This window comes from Elaeis guineensis, chromosome 3 (genome assembly GCF_000442705.2).
Source record: "Elaeis guineensis isolate ETL-2024a chromosome 3, EG11, whole genome shotgun sequence".
NCBI classification, from domain to species: domain Eukaryota; kingdom Viridiplantae; phylum Streptophyta; class Magnoliopsida; order Arecales; family Arecaceae; genus Elaeis; species Elaeis guineensis.
In genome coordinates this window covers 129,196,716-129,215,486 of record NC_025995.2, presented here as the reverse complement: position 1 = coordinate 129,215,486, position 18,771 = coordinate 129,196,716, and the positions used below count along the sequence as shown (strand labels likewise).

The window sequence follows — 18,771 nt, the reverse complement described above, 5'->3', positions numbered from 1 at the left end:
ACACCAAGAGGGAGGTCCAGCAGCTGAACGGAAAGATCATTGCTCTCAGCAGATTCATCTCTCGGTCAGCCGAAAGATGCCTCCCGTTCTTCAAAACCTGAGGGAGGCGAAGGGCTTCTCTTGGTCGGATGAGTGCCAACGGGCCTTCGAGGAGCTGAAGGGGTACCTGGCTTCTCCGCCGTTGCTTGTGAAGCCAGAGGTCGGGGAGACATTGTATCTCTATTTGGCCATTTCCCCCGAGGCGGTCAATTCGGTGCTCGTCAGAGAAAATGAGAGCCGAACTCATCAACCTATCTACTATACCAGCAAAGTGCTCCACGGTGCTGAAGCTCGGTATTCGGAGACGAAAAGATGATTTTCGCCCTGACCGTCTCCGTGCAGCGACTCCGCCCATACTTCCAGGCGCATGTCATTGTGGTTCTCACCAACCAGCCCCTGAGGGCGATACTGCGCCGACCTGACATATCAGGACGACTGGCAAAGTGGACGATGAAGCTCAGCGAGTTCGACATACAGTACTGGCCGCGATCTGCCTTAAAGGCCCAGGTCCTGGCCGATTTCATCGCAGAATGCCCGACGACCGACCAAGGGTCGGAAGATGCGAACCCCGGACGAGGTGCGGTCTCCAAGCCTGACCCGTCTCCATCTGGGTACTGCACATCGACAGAGCTTCAAACGCTCAAGGGAGCGGGGCTGGGTTTTGCTCACCAACTCGGATGGGTAGTCACCGAGTACGCCCTCTGATTCGACTTCAAAGCCTCCAATAACCAAGCCGAGTATGAAGCGCTCCTTGCCGGCTTGAGGATGGCAAAGGAACTTGGGATCGATAGCCTCCGGGCATTCTCCGACTCTCAGCTGATCGTGGGGCAGATCAAAGGCCAATTCGAGGCGCGAGATCCAGCCATGGCAAAATATCTCTAGAAAGTGAAGGATCTCGTGATGCCCTCGGGTATTTTGAAATTTTCCACATCCCTAGGTCGGAGAACGCCGGGTCGACGCACTCTCCAGACTGGCGACCTCGGCTTTCAATTCTTTGGTCGGACGTTCGTGGAGAATCTCGAGCAGCCGAGCATTGACAAGGTCGAAGAGGTGCTACAACTGACAGCTGAATCAAGCTGGATGGATCCGATTGTTCGGTACCTGATCGATGGGATCAGCCCTGGAGATCCCGCGGAAGCCAGGCGGCTCCGATGGTCGGCCTTCAATATGTGATCATGGATGGCCGACTCTACAAAAGGTCGTTCTCCCTTCCCTTGCTCAGGTGTTTGGGACCAACCGACGCAGGTTACGCACTCTGAGAAGTGCACGAAGGAATCTGCGGGAGTCACTTGGGGGGCAAATTCTTAGCCTACAAGGTCCTGCGACAAGGTTACTACTGGCCCACCATGAGGAAGGATGCGGTTGAGTTGGTCCGGAAGTGCGAACCATGCCAAAAGTACGCCAACGTGTAACACCGGCCAGCCAACCAAATCACTCCTATTGTCGTCCCATGGCCTTTCGCTCAATGGGGGGTCGACATTCTCGGTCCCTTCCCTCCGGCATCGGGCCAAAGGAAGTTCATAGTCGTTGCTATCGACTACTTCACCAAATGGGTGGAGGCCGAGCCCCTGGCGCAGATTACCGAGCGCAAGATGGAGGATTTCGTTCAGAAGTCCATCATCTTCAGGTTCGGGTTGTCGCATACCATTATCACCGATAATGGGCGACAATTCGACAACCAAGACTTCAGAGACTTCTGCGCGAGGTTTCACATCACGCACCGACTGACTTTAGTCGGGCACCCACAGTCCAATGGCGAAGTCGAGGTGACCAACTGGATCATACTACACGGCTCAAAACCCGACTGAATGAAGCCAAAGGCCTCTGGGTCGATGAATTGAACTTCGTCCTATCTGCTTACCGAACGACCCCCCGTGTCCCGACCGGGGAGTTGCCTTTCAGCTTGGCCTATGGGACAGAGGCGATGATATCGCTCGAGATCGGGCTGCCATCAACTAGGGTCGAGCAGTATTAGGAGCTGAACAACTCTGATTGCCGGAGAGCCGACCTAGACCTCCTCCTCGAGCTCCGGAGCGAGGCTCAACTTCGCATGGCTTCATACCGACAGAGAGTAGCCCGATATTACAACGCCAAGGTCAAGCTAAAGCTCTTCAGGCCTGGAGACTTAGTCCTAAGAAAGCAGAAGTCTCGAAGCCCCTGGACCAAGGGAAGCTAGCTCCGAATTGGGAAGGGCCCTACATGGTAGCGGACACTTACGGACCAAGGGCTTATCGACTGGAAACTCTGGAAGGGAAACCCATTCTCCGGACCTGGAATGCTGACAACCTGAAGTTGTATCACCAATGAACTTTGTGCCTGTTCATTTGGAATACAAATCCAGTTTCAAATTTTGGAGTTTTAACTCTTCGACTGATGATCGACGCTCGCCAAGAAGGACGAGTCCCGACGTCCCGACTCGGACTTAATGTCCACGTGGAACCGACGGCCCGACCGCCGACGATGTATCGGGCACTCACAAGGGTTGAACCGTCCACGACAACGGGAGTTAACACTCCTTCTACGATCAGAGTTTCGGGCCAAACGATCGGCTGACTTGCGACTGGGCCCCAACCAAGGAAAGGCAAAATGCCTGCGCGACCACCGTCGTGACTTACCGACTGAGCTACGGTCGGTCGAAGGATATTCGGCTTACCACCGTCTATCACGCGAAGCAACCACTGTCGCATTCATGACTCTCCGACCGAGCTACGGTCGGTCGGAAGATATTCGGCTTACCATCGTATATCATGCGGCGCAGCGTAAGTACCCGCATTAGGGTATCGGGATCGACTTATCATCACTCCCGTGACTAAACGCGCCGAACGACATCCGACTGAATGTGTCAAAAGAGGTCCGACTGCCAAATCTTATCCGACGGTCGATCGGCTTTCGGCTCGACGAGTGCGCCCGACTCACAGCCGGCGAAGAACGCCCGACTCACAGCCGGGCGAAGGATGCCCGACTTAAGCTTTCGATCATTAAAAGATCGATCCAAAGTCGGGACTTGTTCTACCTTCGTGGCGGCACGAATTACCGAACGTCCTAACTGATCTATATGGGTTAGCGACTTACGTGTTCAAGTGCATTCCACAACACATGGAAAAAAGAAAGACACGCAGAAGGAAAAAGTTCAAGTCCAAAAAACTTTGACTTTGATTTCATTGAAAATCAAAATAAGCTTACAAAGTTGGGCCAAAGCCCGAATACAAGCCGGAGCAAAAGGAAAAACAAAAACAGAAAATCGACTAGTCCTCAGAGTCGGCCTCCTCCATTGGATAACGACGGGGGACGGTCGGCGAACTCGCTCTGGCTTCAGCAGTCGGGGCCGCCTGATCTTCGGTAGCTCACTCTGCATCTTCTTCAGCTTCCGCCCTGGTGGTGAGGCCTCCCGATGCTAGGTCGGCCGTCTCCTCCGCAGCTGGGGCCTCCGACTCTGGCAGAACAATGCTGCTGAGATCAAGCTCTGGGTACAGGCTTCGAACGGCTTCCCGAGCATCCTCGTACCCGACCCGGTACGAAAGGAAGCCACTCTCCAGAAGCTCTTCTCGGTACTCTTCTGAGTCGCGGAAGTCTTCGATGGCCCGACCCATGGCCTCCTTCGCCGACTCCGCTTCCGCCCTCGCGACGTCTGCGTCGGCCTGGGCGACGGACAGGCCTTCCTCGACCTTAGCAAGATTTTCGAGACTTACTCGAAGCTGCTCGCGGTCGGCCTCCAGCTCCTTAGCGAAGCTGTCCCGCTCGTGCCGAAGCCGACGGACGGTCCGGGACTTCTTCTTCGCGTCGTCTCGAGTAGACTGCAGCTCCGACTCCGACGTCGCCAAGGCTCCCTTGAGTCGGGAGACCTCCTCCGTAAGTTGGGAGACCTCCCCCTCAAGTCGGCCCTTCCGTTCGACCGACTGTTGCAGCTGGTCGATCAGGACGACCTTGTCGGCTTCAACGATCGCGACTTGTCTCTCCAAGCCGCGCGCATGTCGCCGAACTTTCGGTATCCGGCCTCTAGCTCGGATATGTTGTAAACCAGCTGCACAAAACAAAACCGACCGTCAGGAGATCGAGCTTACGGAAACCACGTTGGAAACGAAGGAAAGAGGGACTTATCCGGATCATCATCGGGTAGAACGAAGACAGCATGTCAGAGACACGCTGGTTCTTCATCGCCTCGATGTCGGCGGGAAGGAGCGCCTGGCACAGCCTCCTGGCCAAGTCGTGGTTGGCCAGGCCCGATGCACCTTCAAGGAGTTGGAAGTCGGTCGGTCCTCCACCATCGGCCGACCGTCCCTCGTCGCCCGACGCCATGGGGGCCTTCCCTCGGTCGGACGCCCAGGCCCTGACGTCGGAGATGGACGGCAAGCTCGAGCCCGACTGAGTCTCGACCGACGACGCGGCAGCAGCGGGCGCAGGTCGCTCGGGCTCGTGCGCCTCCTCCCGATTTTCCTCCGTCGGCTGAGCAGTCGGTGAGCCATCGACGACTCATCGGCCGCCCTTCTTTCGGGCGAGGCGCCGCCCTCGCCCGACGGTCCCTCGGACGGGACTTCGACGAGCACTGTCGGTGCCGACAGTGCGATGACGGGCTCCGCCCCCGACCCAGTCGGTTCGCTCAGCGGAGCTACGTGGGGCCTCTTGGGAAGCCGCGACGGTCCGGCCCCTTGCACCGGCCTCTTTCGAACGGTGTACTGACGTACGTCGGCTGCCATCAGTCTTGATCTCGGCGGTATATCTGCAAGCAATGACAGATGGTCAGCATCATAAAGAAAAAACAAAAAGAAGAAAAAGGGGAAGAAAAAAAAAAACCGACCTAGGCGAGGGACCGGGCTGAGGCCGGCGTCGTACAGGGCCTTCTCGGTGACGAGCTCCCTCTGCTTCGGCACCGAGATATCCTTCAGTCGGTGGAAGTCTTCTCGATCCTCAGCTTCCACCCGACTGTTCTCGTTCGGCTCGGTTTGGGGATTCCCCCAACAGACAAGGAACCCCAAGGAGTGGAAGAGGATGCGAAGAAGAACTGGTTCTTCCATCCATGAATGGACGACGGAAGACCAGTGATGAAAGAGAGCCCCTTTCGAGGATTGAAGTACCACCACCCTCGGGCTTTAGGGTGGGGTCGGAGGATGAAGAAAGCTCGAAAGAGGGAGATCCGAGGATCAGTCGGCAAAAGCCGACACAGAAGAGCAAAACTGACTATTAGCCGAACTGAGTTCGGCGCGAGTTGTGCCGGGCACAGCCCGTAATAGTCAAGAACGTTTTGGACAAACTCCGGGACCGGAAAACGAAGGCCGGCCCGGAGGTCCTCAACATAGAAGGCCACCTGGCCCTCAGGCGGGCTGTTAACCCGACCATCGGCACCAGGGGCGAACAGCCGAAACTGCCCGGGATGCGATATTGCTCCCGGAGCCGATCGACGTTCGACCCCGAAAGTGAAGAGACCTCCACCTCCGGGGTCGACGAGTGTCGTCAGTCGGCTCTCCCGACCGACTTCCTCGGGGGGATGTTCTAGCCATGGACTAAAACAAAGGAAATGAAGAAGAAGGCAGGGAGGAGGAGACGGTGAAGATGATGATGGCCCCCAGAAGAAGAAGAGGGAGCTCCTAAGAAGAAAGGGAGCGGAGAAGAATACCTAGAATGAGGGATTACGCGGGCAGAGTCTCGACAGCAAAGTAATGGGGGGGGTAAAAACTGAATATGGGCGACCCTGTATATATAGTATCCTCCGACGGTCGAGATGAAGGCACGACCAACGAGGAGTCTCCAGATCTCGCCACGTGGCACCATCTGGGCCGTCCGTCGGCCCGACGGTTCGACGCACCTATCCTCAGATCGAGCCATGTCGCCTCAATCCGCTCCAACGGACCCGTCCCAATGGCCACATGCCACGTGGCACAGAGGCCGTGACGTTTCGTATCCCCGAAGGGGCGGCGGGAATGACGGTTCTCTTCCCTGATGGGATGAGACGTCTGACACCGACAGGATATCTGACACCGATGGGACATCTGACACCGACGAGACGTCTGACACCGATCGGACATCTGACGTCAGCGAATCGCCCGGCATTCATGAGACGACTGACATCGTATCAACCCACGGTACGGTCGGAGTTTGATACACAGAGGATCCACTCCTTTTCGCCCAGCGTTACTGCCCAAACAAAGACATCGGCCAGCGCACCGTCCGGCTCAGGAGTGGAGGGGGGCAACTGTTGGGGAATACCGACGACCCCGCTCATGCCGACTTATAATCGGGCATACCGACCGACCGATCGTCGGGTGTCGTTACCGACCGATCGACGGCTGTCTACCGACCGAGGATATGTCGGTCGGGCAGACTTTTTCCGCCCTCCTGACCGACTGCACCAGGGGGTCCGATGTCCGACTCCCGCGACGTGCCCGACTGACCGTCGGAGGGGTTCGAATCTTCACCCGACGCCCCTCAGCTGGCCACCGACCTAAGGTCGGTCGACTCCTCCAATCGTCGTACTACTGTCAGAGACTGTCAGTCCTGACAACAGCATGCGGCACTGCTACCTAGGGGTATTATCCCACCTAAGGCGTGGGTCAACCCTAGCGATTTGACAGTCCCACGACGATGTGACACCTTCACGGTGACTCTGACAGTCTATAGTGAATTGACAATTCTTCAATTGTCCGCGCCATTAATGACGGCGCCATACCACGCTCCACTATATATATCGGGGAAGGCAACAGTGCTAGAGGTCCCTTCGAAACTCTTAGGCTTGCTCCCTCTCTCTCTCTTTCCCTCTCTCGTTGAGCTCCTTGTTTTCTTTCTACTGTTGCCTAGTCTCCTCTCTGACTTGACCGTTGGAGGGTCCCCGCCGGAGTCACCTCCAATCAGTGCGGACTTTCTTTTGCAGGCGCTCGTTCCCGACGACTAGGCCTCGAGGGGATTGACCGCAACAATACTATTTATATTTATATTTTTTATTTAAAAAATATAAAAAATAAAATTTGATACGTGGTGTTGCGAGAGATTATCATATAATCTTACATGTCGACACGGAATGCCATTCACAATATCCGTGTATCGCTTTACTATTATTATATAGATAGATTTAAAATATTTTTTATTTTTAATCATACTATTTGTACTTTTATTTTTTATTTTATAAAATATAAAAAATAAAAAAAATAAAATTTGACACATGGCATTGCGGGAGATTATCCTATAATATTACGTGTCAACACAGAATACCATATGTAATACTTGTGTATCGTTTTACTATTATTATATAGATTCTTATTTAGAAAATAAAAAATAAAATAATAAAACCTGACATGTGGCGTTGTGGGAGATTATCCTATAATCTTATGCATCAACACGGAATGCCACCCCTAATGCTATGTATCACTTTACTATTATTATATAAATTTTTATTTAAAAATAAAAAAATAAAATTAGATATATGGCATTGCGGGAGATTTCGTATAATCTTATGTGGTAATATGGAATGCCACCCCAAATACCATATATCGCTTTACTATTATTACTAGCATTCAACCCCGCATTATGGGATTTAATTGATAATAATGATAACATTTTATATTAAAGATTGGTCTCACCAATTAATCCCATGATGAGATAAAAAAGGTCTTCGAGAGTTCTTCTTTTCAAAGATGGCCTTCCAAACAAGTGAAGGTTGCTGCATTTGGTAAATGCCCGGCATCCAATATTTTCATACAGTACTCAACAGAATCCTCCAATTTTCTCTCTCTGCACAAGCTCTGAATTAAAACTGCATAGCTAAAAGCATTCGGCATATTTCATTTTTCTACATCGTCAAACTTTCTTGCTTTGCAGAAGCCTTTCACAACTGCCATGTAAATCACAACCTCTAGGATTATTCTCTTCTCATGCATTAATCTAAATAGCTTCATTGCTTTTTGAACCAATCCATCTTTGCAGAGCTTATTAAGCATGGCAACTGTATTATGGATGAGGTCCGTCTTCTTTATCTTCTTGAAAATGTCATCGGCATCTTTTGGTGGAGACTCGGGCATCATGGAGTTGGATCCAGATTGTTTCATTTGCTTTTGAGGAGCTTCCTCCACCTTTCCACCATGGTCGACATCATCAAGATTCAATTTTTTGAAGAGGATAGATGGAGAACACAAACTTTGGAGGTGGCATTGGCGGCAAGGTAGGAGGGCAAAGGGTTCTGGCTTTTGACGACCGTGACTTCATCTGTTTTTTATTTTCTTTTCCTTTTTAGAATAAGACTAAGTTGTAATAATTTAAGATATTCTTTATTCTTTTATTATACTATTTATATTTATATTTTTTTAAAAAAATATAAAAAATAAAATAAATTTTGACATATGGCGTTGCAGGAGATTATCTTATAATCTTATGTGTCAACGGTCAACACGGAATGCCACTCCTAGTATCCATATACCGCTTTACTATTATTAGATAGATGATAGATAATAATTTAAAATTTTTTTTATTTTTTATCATACTATTTATATTTATATTTTTTATTTAAAAATATAAAAATAAAAAAATTTGACATGTGGCATCTGTGTATCACTTTACTATTATTGTATAGATAGATTTAAAATATTTTTTATTTTTTATCATACTATTTGTACTTTTATTTTTTATTTAAAAATATATAAAAATAAAAAAATAAAACTTGATACGTGGTGTTGCAGGAGATTATCCTATAATTTTATGTATCCATACGGAATGCTGTCCTAATATCTGCATATCGCTTTACTATTATTATATATTCTTTATTTTTATCATATTATTTATATTTATATTTTTATTTAAAAATATAAAAAAAATTTGATATGTGGCATTTGTGTATCGCTTTATTATTATTGTATAGATAGATTTAAAATATTCTTAATTTTTTATCATACTATTTATATTTATTTTTTTATTTAAAAAATATAAAAAAATAAAATTTGACATGTGGTATTGCGGAAGATTATTCTATAATCTTACGCGTCAATATGGAATACCATCCCTAATACATGTGTATCATAAAAAAATAAAACTTGATACGCGGGAGATTATCCTATAATCTTGTGTCAATACGGAATGCCACCCCTAATATCCGTATATTGTTTTACTATTATTATATATTCTTTATCTTTTTATCATATTATTTATATTTATATTTTTTATTTAAAAATATAAAAAATAAAAAAATAAAACTCGATATGTGGCATCAGTGTATCACTTTACTATTATTGTATAGATAGATTTAAAATATTTTTTATTTTTATTATATTATTTATATTTATATTTTTAATTTAAAAAATATAAAAATATAAAAAATAAAACTTGATATATGATGTTGCGGGAGATTATCTTATAATCTTATGTATCAATATAGAATGCCATCCCTAATATCGTGTATCATTTTACTATTATTATATAGATATAGATAGAGATGGATGAAATAAGTCGTGGTTTTTCACCCAAAAATACTCATATATATTTATGATAAATATAAAATAAAAGATAATTTATTTTAAGAAAATATTTTTTTAAGGGAAATAGGGTTTTTAAAATTCAAATATCTAGGCTTGCTATAGGTTTTTTTTTTTGGAAGGGGGATTGATTCAACGAAGAATGAATTAAGCAAATTTATTTGTTAATATTTGTTTTTGATCATTAATGACACTTGATTATATTAGTTGTTAATTTTAAAATATCATCAGTATAAAACAACACTTGTTTTTGGTATATGGAGAGATACAATAATAGGATGATCCATTGACTAATTTATTTCTATTCTCATGCTGTTTTTAGATGGATAAATTATTTTTTATAAATAATATTTATGAAAGTCTCGCCCATCAAACTTATGAATTTCAAAATAACTAGACTGTTCTCTTCGGCCCTGCCATAGAAAAAGAAAAATATTTTATAGACTTTAAATTCTATTAAAATAAAATTTTTATAATTTACTTTTTAACCTATTAAAAACTCTTTTTTATTAGAACTAACCTATTGGCTAATTTATTTATGCTCTCATGCTTTTTTAGATGAATAAATTACTTATTATTAATAATATTTATGAAAGTCTCATCCATCAAACTTATGAATTTTAAAATAACTAGACTTTTGTCTTTTTTTTTTTTTGACGGCACACCACTCTGGTGCGAGAGCAGCCTAAGAGATCAAGGTACAAAAGGTTTCACAGGGTCAGGGGACAAACATCACCCCGTCTCCAGATCCAGTCATCAGAATGCTCTGCCACGAAAGCCGTAACCCAGTTTGCTGCTATGTTTGCCTCCTGGTAGACATGCCGCACCTAGACTGCAGCAGCATGATAAAGAGAAGTCCAGACATCCCGAATAAGTGGGTGAGCCTCCAGGTGCTTCGCCCCTCTCTGGATCCAAATGATGATGGTAGCACTGGACTCTTCTCTTTAGCCCCGCCATAGAAAAAGGAAAATATTTTGCAGAATTCAAATTCTATGAAAACTAGCACTCAACCCCCATGTTGGGGGCTTTAATCGATAATAATAATAATATTTTTTTATGCTATTAATATTAGTAAGTCTAAAATCAATGATGCGATAAGGTAGATTTATAGAATATATTCTATAAGCATCAAAATGACATAAAGAAGAAAGCTCTGCTTTCTTGAATTTTATCCGGACAATTCTAATATATGAATTCGCAGCATAAAACTTAGAAGTAACTTGAGAAAGAAATTGATACTCTTAAAAAAAAGGAGAAAGAAATTGAAAATTAGAAAGTTAGTAAGTTTATTAAAAAAAGAGATTAAGAAAAGAATGAAACAAACTTTGATCCATGATAACTTTTAAAGTAGTAAGCTTGGCATATTTCAAACAAAAAGAACAATCTTTAATATGAGATTTACAATACGTTGAAAAGAAATTTGGTCGAAGAAAAATAAATTAAAGAGTTGATACATCAATATAGTTTCAATTATTTAGTGTAGTATTTTTTAATATATTATTAAAAAAAATATCTAACTGTCTACACTTTTGCAGAACATGACATTCCTCTCTTCGTGATAGGCCATTGCATTATGCAAAACATATTGCCCTTTCAAGTGTAGCAAAAAGAATGTAATAAGTAAAAATTCAATCATTATCACAAGAATAGTGCCCCATAAATTGAAAATTTTATAGCTTCAGAAGAATCCTTTAGACCAAAAATTCCCAAACCCTAGAACATATCATGCTTCTACCAAGACTAAGCTCTCAAAATCTCCGGAGACTAACTCACGCAGCCACAACTCGCACAAAATCCCATGTCCTTGAGAAAAACCCAATCAGAACCCAAGAAACCCCTCTAATCTCTCTCTAGTGCTCTCCTTTCCCATAGATCTCTGGAAAAGTTAATGAAATGAAAAGAAAACGAAGCAAAAAGAAAAAAATGATCATCTATGTGGGGGAAAGGTCTTACCCTTAATTTGTTTCTATCTTGTCCTCGTTATATCATGCTCCTACCAAAATTAAGCTCTCAAAACCTCGTGAGATAAACTCACACCGCTATAACTCGAACAAAATCTCATATGCTTGAGAAAAAAACCCAATCAGAATCTAAGAAACCCCTTAATCTCTCTTAAGTGCTCTCCTCTCCCACAGATCTTTGACAAAGATAATGAAAAGAAAAAAATGATCATCTTATTTCACTCGTTTGGCGACCACAACATCTTTCAGTTCTCTGTATAATCCCAATAAAGAATCCTTTTCACAAAACTTCATAATGCACCAATAGGTAAAATTTAAAAATTTTCATGTTTTACAGAAGCCAATTGTTAGAAGATAATAATGTATAACCATGTGCATTAATGGATCATATCAATTATGCATGGGTTTATTATGACCAGATTAAGATGAAATTAAGCCAAAGTCAGATATGTCTAAAATTATCATATTTTGTCACGCCAATAAAGATAACCGGAAAACAGGAAGAGGAGCATAAATACACTACGACAGGAACATTGGTTGACAATACATCAAACTAATATATGCATGCACCAAAATTGATGCAACATTACATGACTCCATAATGTAGATTATCCTAAATGACAGTCACATGCAGAATGACAGCTACCATGAATGAACATCCTCCTTATTTTTTTGGTTGCAAACATTCTCCCTATTTACTCCATGCTATCTATCACTGGGGAAAAAAAAAGTCATGCAGAGGCCCAACCAGCCATACATAAGAATCGTATGTCTCAACAAACAAATCTAATGTAAAAATAGAATTTCTTCTAAGCCACTTCTGTAGGTTTTTCACCCTCTTCTCTGATTGGAAATACAAAATGAAAGTGGAAACTTACCATGACAAAAAGGGTCTGGTTCTAAATAATTATCCTAATTATTCTTAAGCTTTCTTTTACCAAGAAACAGCTACCAGGTTACTGATTCATTTTCAACTGCCTGACAAAGTAACCTTCATCATGAATAATTCTGGATTAACATCCCTTTTGGTGAAACTTTTCAATAAGAATTATGTATGCCCAATCTTTTTCAACACAATGTTCCTATGTCAATTCCATACTCTCTGACTACAGCAAGTTTTTGTCTATAACATTCATTAGTCATGTATTTTGAATGCTTCACTAAACCCAAATCATGATCTGTGTCTCCTAACTTGAATATGATATAAGACACTTATAGATTCTGTTTCCTAGTAAGGCAGCACCAAGCTCGAAAAACTTTGCAATAACAATCAACTGGAGCTAAAGACTCCGTGGGAGCTTAAAAATTGTTTAATCAAGTTCATGCATTTGCCACACAATTGATACATGGATATCTGGCAACACAAATATTTGAAACACACCAATTTTTTTCCGTTTTCCCTTTGTTATATCATGCTTCTACCAAGATCATCTACGTGGGGGAAATCCCACAAAATCCCATATGCTCGAAAAAAAACCCAATCAGAAATCCCTCTAATCTCTCTCAAGTGCTCTCCTTTCCCACAAATATCTGAAAAAGATAATGAAAAAGAAAAAAAATGATCATCTACGGGGGGAAAGGTCTTATCCTTAATTGTTTTTCCATCTTTCCTTCGCTTTTCTTATTTTTTTTTCTATTTTTTCTCTTTTTTTCTGTCCTCATGAGTTCCAATCGGGTGGGAAGCTTAGAGTAGCTAAATAGGGAAGGTTAGACAATGAAAAGGAAAAAAAACCAACAAAATTTCATGCTTCTACTAAGATTGAGCTCTCAAAACCTCTTGGGACCAACTCACATCGCTACAACTCAAACAAAATCCCATTTGCTTGATTTTCTTTTATTTTTCCATCCCCAGAGTCTCAATTGGGTGGGAAGCTTGAAGTGGCTGAACAAAAAAGTTTAGACGATAAAAATAATCAATCTCTAATAAATAAATTTAACACGTGGCATGGTGGAAGGTTATTTTATCTTCTTACGTGTCAATACGGAATATCATCTTTAATATTCATATATTATTTTATTATTATATAGATAAAATTTTTATAATTTAGATTTTAATCTATTAAAAAATATTCATTATAATGATGATATCACGTTAAATCTATACAAATTAATAAAAATTTTTATATTTTATCGATTGTCGTGTATTTTATCGATTTTATAGGTAATATTTTATATTATTTTTTATATTTTATTCATTTTTGATTGCTCATTAATTTTTTTATATAAATTAATAAAAATTTTTATATTTTATCATTATCATGTATTTCATCGATTTTGTAGATAATACCCCACATTATCTTCTGTATTTCACTCATTTTTCATTGCTCATTGGTTTGGTACAACGGTGACGCGGTATCACCGTTGCAATGAAAATTTACTCCTCACTCGACCCTTCTCCACCTCGACCATAATTAATCTCTGCCTTGATCTCTCACCTCTTCCTTCTCCCGAGACCGATCTCTACCTTCTCTCTTGATCCCTCCTCTCTTGCGCTCGCCTCCTTCTCGACCTCGTCTCCGATCTCCTCCCCAGTCAAAACCCTAATCCCTTCCAGGTCCCTGTTCAAACCCTAGAAACTCCAATCTCCTTTCCCTCCAACCTCCGTCGAAAGTCTAACCTCTCGAATCTCTCTTTGACGCCATAACCCTCCTCTTCCACCCCCTCTTGGAACCCCTTGACCCTCCCCTCTCAAGCTCTCGAATCCCGAACACCACCGACGCTACCACCTCCGAGCATCTCCGTCGACCTCCAGCGTGGTGACCCCTCTCTTACTCTCCCTTCTTCACTTTTCGCTCTTGGTTCTCTCTCTTCTTCATATTTAAGAAAGAGCGACGCCAGAGAGAGCTAGGTCAAAGGGTTAGGGTTCTGACCTCTCACTTCTCGATTCTGGGTTTGGGCTTCTATGGCGAGATCTTTCGGGAGGGTGGGGGGGCGTTGTGGAGATGGATTTTGGGTTTTTGTGGTAGGTATTTGGCGGATGGTTGGAGTCGAGATCTGGTTTAGGGCTCGAGTCGTCTGCTTGCGTGAAGCTTGAAGAGAGGATTTTGGTTCCTCTGGGTCTTGAGATGAGCTCTGCAGCATGGAGGATGGAGAGAAGAAATCAGCCTCCTTTGGTGAGTCTTCTGCCTCTCTCCTCTCTCTCCTCTCTCCTCTCTCCTCTCTCTCTGAATTAAAAAGCTTTAGCCAACCTGCTTATTAAAGTGGCATTTGATCCTCTTTGTTTACCTGTGGAGAAGCATTGGTATGATATCTCGTTCGTTCTTAATTTATATTCTTTGTCGTGTTGGAAGTGGATTAGTTAGGCTTTGTTTCCTTGAAAGAGGTTACCTTTTTAAGTTGGCACTTGGAACAGATGGTAGCTAGGAATTTAGGTTGCGAGTGGAGACAACTTCCAATACAATGTATCTGCTTGCCTACAGTTGGGAAGTATAATCAGTATTCCGTGACATGTGATATTTTGATCTTTGTTATACGTGCACAAAATTGAAATATTAAGCGAAAGTTGTAGTTTGGGAAGAAAAGGAAGAACCTTCTAAATTGTTGTAATTCAGTAATAACAATAAAAAAGTTGAACTGAGAGGAAGAAAAAGGTTTTTATTATGTGCATATAGGTGGTAGGCACTACTTATAAAATCTGAACTGGAGAAAAAGATTATAATTTTTTGCAGGATTCTTATGAATTGGACAAACACTTTTTTCGGGGTAAATATTAAAGGATAAGAAGTTTTTCATGGAGAACTGTGGACAGATGCATTCAAGAAAAATAAACTGAATATTGACTCCTAGAAATTCCAGTGTAAGATTTCTTGGTATAGAAGTCTTATTATGTGGCTACCAAAGCCATTGTTGATGTCAAAGCAGAGTTCTATGACATCATTAAAGAAAGATCTCTGCCAGCAATGAGTTGCTTTTGGCTTAACACAGTCTACGTGAAGTGCTTACATGACTCTGGAGACCTAATTACAGATTCTCACAAAGGTTGTTGCATAATAACTTTTTCAGTGAAATATAATATTCAGTACAAATAAGCTGTATGTCTAAATTTCTTGGTGGATAAACAGATAAATTAGATTTCAAGGGCATAAATTAATTCCTAGTGTAGTGATCTAGTTCTTTTTGTACAAACTGCATTTTTTTTTTTTTTTGACTTTGTTATGACCTGATCATTAATTTACATCTGAAATCATTCAATAAAGGTAAATACCTTATTGAGCTTTCTTCTGAAATTTTTTAATTGGCTCTACGAATTTTTATGATAGAGGTTCAAAAGGTTTATCCCAAATAGTTAGTTTAAACCTTATCAGCTGTGATTTGCTGTTCCATGGCTATAAAATCATTAACCAATATTTCTTTCTGAATCTATACAGAGCTAAGGTATCCATTTTGGAGAAAGAGCATACAGGATTTTCATTCCACCATTGATGCCTTACAAGGAGGTCTAATTTTCTTATCTGTAGATTAGTATCTTCAATTAGATGTTACCATTACCTATAAAATATGTCAGGCCCAGATTCTTGTGATTTCTGACAGTGTTCATTTGTAGCAATAACAATTTTTTGATGTAAACATGCAAATTGGTTATTTCTTTGTCACCTTCTACTTGAGGGGACAAAATGCTTTGTGCACGTAATTATTGCCGATAAATTGTTCCCTTCTAGGCCTTGTAAATTTCTTATCCTGTTTACAGAATAAACCAGCAAATGATCAGCTATGGGGAACTCAATTGACATAGTAATTGCATTCTTGCAGAAATAGACAACCCAGATTTGAGTTCATTGTCTTGAACTGATGCAGCATAGGTACAGAATTAGACCTCTTTTTTTTTTTCTCTCATAAGAATTTGTGTTAATGTATGCTTACTATCCAGATATTTTTAAGTTATAGGCATTTGGCTTTTGGGTCTACATTAGTTCCTCTACATGTTCTGCTTAAGAGCTACATGTCATATTAAATAGTAACTTCATTTTGTGTAGGCTGATAGATAATCCAATATATGCATTTAGTACTTTGATAATAAGTTTAAATGCTGTGAAAATGTGTGCATTAACCAATTATTATTTTTTGTTAAAAAATAAGAAAGAAATATTGGTAATGCCAACCCAAAATATATGGATTGATTCTTGTTGTTTCTGGCAACATTTTCTATGTGTCTGGAGTTTGACCTGAATCAGTAAGAATCTTCTGTATCGTGTCTTGCAGTTCTTTATTGAAGGGTCTGGGTTAGCGGAGTTTATGATCTACATTTTCATTTCTTTGTTGTGGCATTAAGAGATAGAATCCCCCTTGGACCTTAGAAAGAAGAGCTTTTGAATCTGTCCTTTTCGTAGCGGCTAGGATGGAGGATTTTCTCACCACATTTGTCACACCCCCGACCCTAGCATCACAATTCAAGGTCATGACAACCGCCACATACTCACAAAGGGTCAACACTATGAGCATGCAAGGCATTCCATCCATCAATGAATCCAACATAATCCAAAATTTATATAATTCGTGTACAGGTAGTAGTGACTATCAGAACAACTAAACTATTAAACCAAAATATCACATATAATCATGCTCACCATCATATTTCATAAACATGCATCTTCTTCCAAAATTTATTACTCACAACTTTGGTATTTAAGCTATTTATACATAATACATAAACTACCCTTTAATATGTACAACTGGTCCAAACAAGATCTACTAAGTATGAAAATGGCCTTGCCTCTATATATAATTCCCTAAAAGCCGAAACTTGTCTGGTCTTGCAATCTTGAGTATTAAGAAAAAACGGTGAAGATTATGAGCTTCACAACTCTTAAGTAGCAAATCCACTTAATAGAGTTGGATCAAGTCATTTCAAGTAATTTAACTCATTTAAATTATATAAAACATGATCCATTTGCACAAGTAGAGTTTATAACATTTTCTTTCAACAATATCTATATATTGAAAAAACACACTTCATCTTTTCAATAATGTCAACATAATGAATCGATGCGTCATATTAGAGTCAAATAAATATCCATTCTCACAAACATATTCATATACTTGAACCTTCCAATCCATCTTAGCTCTACAACTCAGACTACGGCTACATACATCCTTTGTGGCATGGGTCATGCAGCCATATTTAACCCCCATGGCAAAGATCATTAATTGAAATGGTGATCACACTGCCGCACTTAACCCCTGTGGCTTAGGTCAGGCAGCCATATTTAACCCTTCTGGTATAGGTCATGCGGCTACATACATTCTCTGTGGTGTGCGTCATGCAGCAATACTTAATCCTTGTGGTGTAGATCACTACATAACATTTTCTTTCAACAATATCTATATATTGAAAAAACACACTTCATCTTTTCAATAATGTCAACATAATGAATCGATGCGTCATATTAGAGTCAAATAAATATCCATTATCACAAACATATTCATATACTTGAACCTTCCAATCCATCTTAGCTCTACAACTCTGACTACGGCTATGTATGATTACTTGCAAGAATTTTATATTTCTAAAAATATCTTAATCGTGATTACTCAGCACTAATCTTCTTTGTCGTATATGAGCTATGGAGAATTGTTATTATTTTTTTAGTAAGCGAATTGTTATTAGTTATCAATTATTACATTATGAAATTGCCTCCTCCTCTGGGTTAATAATGCTAACAAATTAAAAAGCAATCCAATGGGTCATAGCAGCCTCCTTTCCTATCTTGCTTGTATTTATTTTCCTCCTCTTGCACCTCTTCCGCCTCAATAATAAACCAATCTTTATTAATCTTGATTGAGTCTAGCCAGCGAGGAGGGAGCAAGTGTGAAGTGTCAACCTATGTCTCCATTCTCCACCGCAAAGCCAAGAGCTATCGTTGGATTCTGGCATTTGCTCCTGTGATCTTGGCTCACTCCTCTCTCAGTCTCTTCTTTTCCCTCCTACTTTTTTGTTGTCAGATAGATAGATTGATACACCTGGCCTAAGGTTTCTTCCTAGTAGATGAGGCCATATCTTTCCTTCTTTTTTCTTTTGTAAGGAAAAAGAAAACAAAGAGGAAGTCCTCTCACCGCCGGTCTTCGCAGCTCCCATCTCTTCGTTCCTTGTTCCTTTTTCCCTTCTTTATATTTGTTTTTATTTTTCTAGAGCTTTGTTTTGTTTCTTCTCAATAAGGCAAGCGGACCTTATTTTATTTTAAGGGGAAGGGTGGGATACTTTGTTTCCTTTTTTTCATTTCTTAAGAAAAAAAAGGAAAAAACAAAGGAGAAGAAATCCCTTTGGGGGCTTCTGTCGATCCCGACCAGTGGGAGGAGGGGGCCAAAGAGGCCTCTAATGAGCATAG

General features: G+C 41.7%; 1 protein-coding gene across 37 annotated transcripts in view; it reads left to right on the top strand.

Moving 5' to 3' along the window:
• Positions 1-18,771, top strand: part of LOC105033980 (CBL-interacting protein kinase 24) — a 160,102-nt gene that overhangs the window by 28,328 nt on the left and 113,003 nt on the right. For 27 of the 37 annotated variants that reach the window (XM_073255002.1, XM_073255003.1, XM_073254996.1 and 24 more), the window contains exons 1-3: positions 13,607-14,562; positions 15,817-15,885; positions 16,137-16,248. The gene's annotated coding sequence lies outside the window, so the exon portion shown is untranslated. Of the gene's footprint in view, positions 1-13,606; positions 14,563-15,816; positions 15,886-16,136; positions 16,249-18,771 lie in introns of those variants that run through there. The other 10 variants (XM_073255004.1, XM_073255019.1, XM_073254995.1 and 7 more) reach the window with 5 other exon arrangements.